Source organism: Pseudorca crassidens, chromosome 9 (assembly GCF_039906515.1).
Source record: "Pseudorca crassidens isolate mPseCra1 chromosome 9, mPseCra1.hap1, whole genome shotgun sequence".
Classification (NCBI taxonomy): Eukaryota; Metazoa; Chordata; class Mammalia; order Artiodactyla; family Delphinidae; genus Pseudorca; species Pseudorca crassidens.
The window spans coordinates 7,450,826-7,456,036 of NC_090304.1; positions in this window are offsets into that span (position 1 = coordinate 7,450,826).

The window sequence follows — 5,211 nt, forward strand, 5'->3', positions numbered from 1 at the left end:
CTCCTGCTTCATGTCTGCACTCCGTGTGACTTCGTTAGGGAATCTGGTTGCCATGGTTATCGTCATGGTTACCACCGTGGTCTCAGCCACAGCGATAGGTCAGTTTTCTGGATCTGGAGCATTTCAGTGGAAAAGAGGTGGAAACGTGACAGAAATGATTTGGTTTTGGACATATCAAGTTTGGGTGCCTTTGGAATTTCTAGGTAGCGGTTCCCATTAGGCGACTGGAAGCTTGGGAGTGAAGATGGGTCCCTAAGGGGGAGAGAGTTCAGAGGTAAAATGAGAAGAGGGTCTTCCCCCGAAATATCTCCTAATTCTTTGACCCAAAATCTCCACTGCTTCAGCTTAGATAAAATAACCTTAGGCATCATACTTGACTAATGGGATGGTAGATGGGTAGAGTCTCTAGAAAACTTCGGCGGTGTATGTCAGGAGCCTTAAAAATGTTCATCCGCCTTGACTCAGCATTTCTTATCCTAAGAAAACCAGCCAAAATTCAAAGTTTTATGAACAAAGATGCTCTTCGTTTTTTAATTTACGATAAAAAAGTACAATTAAAAAATGGAAACAGCATCCAAAGGTAGGAAAGTATGGGGTATCACTACAGCAGTGATTCTCACGACTGCACTAAAGAGACTTAGCGGGCACCTCAGGACATGAGATGAGGGAGGAAGAGCCAGGCAGAGCCCTGTCTTGGCCTCAGTCCAGCCGTGTGAAACAGGGGGTAGTCTGCATACTAACCACAGTTGGGGGAGGGCTGGAGAGGGAAAACCACCTTACATTCCCCTAAGGCTTCTTACTGGTGGGTACCAAGGGCAGAGGGTGGGAGCAGTCTACCTGGGTATGGGCAGTAGAGCGTATATTTGTTTTCTATTGCTATGTAATAATTTATCACAAATTTAGTGGCATAAAACAACATTCATTTATTAGCCCACAGATCTGTAGGTCAGAAGTCTGGGCACAGCATGTCTGGGTTCTCAGTAAGGCTGAAATCAAAGTGTCAGCTAAGTTGCATTCCTTTCTAGAGGTTTCTTCTACCAGCCAGAGACACTGCTTTTAATGGGCTCATGTTATTAGGTTAGGACCACATTGATAATGTCGCTTTCTTAAGGTCAACTGATTTGGGGACATAACTACATCTGCAGAATCCCTTTATAGCATGTGAAGAGGGCACTGTTCCAACAGGAAAAGACATTGGCCCAATAGAGCACAACAAAGAAAAAAAGCAAAAGAGGAAGTTACTGGAACAAAGACATGATCTATTTTGAAATATGTAATGTCTTCAATATTGGGTATAGCTTCATTTCATGATAATTACCAAAATAGTCTCATAAAGAGGAGAGAGAGTTAAAAAGTCATCTGTTCTGTGTGTCAAATAGGCTAAGTATGACACTGACCCCCTTCTCTTTCCTTTAATGAATCATTTAGCTGTCTCTTATTATTTGGAGGTGGGTGATGGGGGTTGATAGTCAAAGGACTGGTTCTGGCCTCTTGAAAGCTTTTAAAAGCATGTCAAGGCCCTCCCTCTAGAATGTGGGGTTATTTGTCATATGTTTACTCTGTTAACAGGAAAAAAATCTCTCCATATCCTGTTACAAATGCTTCCTGACCATTTGGATTTCCTTTTCTGCAGGTTTACATCCTTTGTCCTTTGCCTTTCTTACCAAGTAGCAGGAGTTTTTGTATATCAAAGATCAGGGGTTGTAAACTATGGCCGTTAGGCCAAATTTGACCAGCTACCTGTTTTTATGAGGCCTGTAAGTTAAGAATAGTTTTTACGTATTTATTTAGTTATTTATTTATTTGGCCACGCCGGGTGTCTTGCGGGATCTTAGTTCCCTGACCAGACATTGAACCCGGGCCCATGGCAGTAAAAGCGTGGAGTCCTAACCACTGGACTGCCAGGGAATTTCCAGTTTTTACATTTTTAAATGGTTGGAGAAAAAAGAATAATAATATTCCATGATGTTATGATGTATGATGGAAATTATATGAAACGCAAACTTCAGTATCCATAAAGTTTTCTTGGAACACAGCCATGCTTATTTGTATATGAATGGTCTATGGTTGCATTTGTGCTACAAAGACAGACTTGAACAGCTGTGACAGAGACCTTGTGGCCCTCAAATATTTACTGTCTGTCTCTACAGAAAATGTTTGCAGACCCCTGCCATAGACAGTAACCCCTGTCCATCAAATATGTTGCACACATTTTTTTCCCAACCTGTCTTTTTTTTTTTTTTAAGCAGAGGTATTTTTCTTTTCTTTTCTTCCAGTTTCATTGAGATATAATTGACATACAGCATTGTATAAGTTTAAAGTGTACAGTGTAATGATTCGACTTACATACATCATGAAATGATCACCACAAGAAGTTTAGTGAACATCCATCTCTCCTAGAGATACATTAAAGAAATAGAAAAAAAAAACCCCCACCAAACTTGTGTATGTGATGAGAACTCAGGATTTTCTAACATAACAACTTTCATATATAATGTACAATGGCGTTAATTACATTTATCATGTTCATCACATCCCTAGTACTTATTTATCTTAACTGGAAGTTTGTACCTTTTGACCACCTTCATCCAATTCCGTATCACCCCACCCCTGCCTCTGGTAACAACAAATCTGATCTCTTTCTATGATTTTGTTTGTTTTTGAAGTATAGTTGGCCTACAACACTATGCTAGTACCTGTTACACAACAGAGTGATTCGATATTTCTGTACATTTCAGAATGATCCCACGATAAGTCTAGTTACCATCTGACACCATACAAAGATATTACAAAATTATTGACTATATTCCCCACACTGTACATTTCATTCCTGTGACTCTTTTATTTTGTATTGGAGGTCTGTACCTCTTTATCTCCCTTACCTATTTCTCTCCTCCTTCCACCCCCCTCCCCTCTGGCAAACGCCTATTTATTCTCTGTATCTATGACTCTGTTTCTGTTTTGTTATGTTTGTTCATTTGTTCTGGTTTTTTATTTTATTTATTTATTTGGCTGCATGCGGGCTTTCTCTAGCTGCAGGGAGCGGGGGCTTCTCTTGTTGTGGAGCACGGCCTCTAGGCTCGCGGGCCTCAGTAGTTGTGGCTCGCGGGCTCTAGAGTACAGGCTCAGTAGTTGTGGCCCATGGGCTTAGTTGCTCCGCGGCATGTGGGATCCTCCCGGACCAGGGCTCGAACCCATGTCCCCTGCATTGGCAGGCGGATTGTTAACCACTGCCCCACCAGGGAAGTCCTGTTTTGGTTTTTTAGATTCCACATATAAACAAAATCATACAGTATTTGTCTTTCTCTGTCTGACTTATTTCACTTAGCATAATATCCTCTAGGTCCATCTATGCTGTCACAAGAGTTCATTCTTTTTTATGGCTGAGTAATACTTCCTTGTGTGTGTGTGTGTGTGTGTATGTATATGTATCTATATCTATCTATCTATCTATCTATCACATCTTCTTTATCCATTCATCTATTGATGGACACTTAGGATGCTTCCATATCTTGGCTGTTGTAAATGATGCTGTTATGAACATAAAGGTGCAGAGAGCTTTTTGAATTAGTGTTTTCCTTTTCTTTGGAGAAATACCCAGGAGCGGAATTGCTGGATGTTATGGTAGTTCTACTTTTAATTTTTTGAGTAACCTTCATACTGTTCTCCATAGTGGCTGCACCAATTTACATTCCCGCCAACAGCGCACAAGGGTTCCCTTTTTCTACATCCTTGCGAACGCTTATTTGTTGTCTTTTTAAAAAAATTTTATTTATTTTATTTATTCATTTTTGGCTGCATTGGGTCTTTGTTGCTGCACATGGGCATTCTCTAGTTGCGGAGAGTGGGGCTACTCTTCATTGTGGTGCACGGGCTTCTCATTGCAGTGGCTTCTCGTTGCGGAGCATGGGCTCTAGGTTCACGGGCTTCAGTAGTTGTGGCACGTGGGCTCAGTAGTTGTGGCTTGCGGGCTCTAGAGCGCAGGTTCAGTAGTTGTGGTGCACAGGCTTAGTTGTTCTGCGGCATGTGGGATCTTCCCAGACCAGGGATCCAACCCGTGTCCCCTGCATTGGCAGGTGGATTCTTAACCGCTGCACCACCAGGGAAGTCCCTGTTGTCTTTTTGATAATAGCCATTCTGACAGGTGTGAGGTGATATTGTGGTTTTGATTTGCATTTCTCTGATGATTAGTGATGTTGAACATTTTTTCATGTGTCTGTTGGCCATCTGTATGTCTTTGGAAAAATGTCTATTCGGGTTTTCTTCCTACTTTTAAAATTGGGTTGTTTTTTGATGTCGAGTTATATGAGTTCTTTGTATAGTATATTAACATCTCATCAGATATATCGTTTGCAAATTTCTTCTCCCATTCAGTAGGCAGCATTTTTGTTTTGTTGATAGTTTCCTTCACCATTCAAAAACTTTTTAGTTTGATGTCGTTCCATTTGTTTATTTTTGCTTTGGTTTCCCTTGTCTGAGGAGACATATCCAAAAGAAATATTGCTAAGACCTATGTCAAAGAGCATCTTACCTGTGTTTTCTTCCTCAATCTTTTAACCATGTTTCTTCATCCAAAGTTTTACAACTTTTATGTCTATCTTTTCCCTTATGACTTTTAGGTTTCCTACTTTGCTTAATAAGATCTTCCCAACCTAAACTTATGCAACTATTCTTCTGATAGTTCTTGCGTTAATTTAATTGCTTTACCTTTTACACTAATCCAAACCTTGAAAACATTATTGAATCACAGTGGACAACCTTGTCTTCTTCTGTATCTGAGGGCAGGGTTTTCAGGATGACCTCATTTGGCTTGATGGTTGCTACTGGTTTGTGTTAAGAATGCACAATCAGAATTTAGTTATTTTCTTCTAGTTCTATTTTACTTAGAGTTTATTAGGAACGGCTGCTGCATTGTACTCAATATCACAAGAGAATGATTTCCTCTTTTAACTAATGGATATAATAGCATGTCACTTTTAAAATGATAAAATATTCACTTTAATTAAAAAATTTGTGCATCAAAGGACACTATCAAGAAAGTGAAAAAATAATCCACAGAATGGGGGAAATATTTGCAAATCATGTATCTGATAAGGGTCCATTTTCCAGAATACATAAAGAACTCATAACTAAAAAACAAAAAGACAAACAGCCCAATTTGAAATGGGCAAAGGACTTGAATAGACTTTTTCCTAAAGAAGATATATAAAT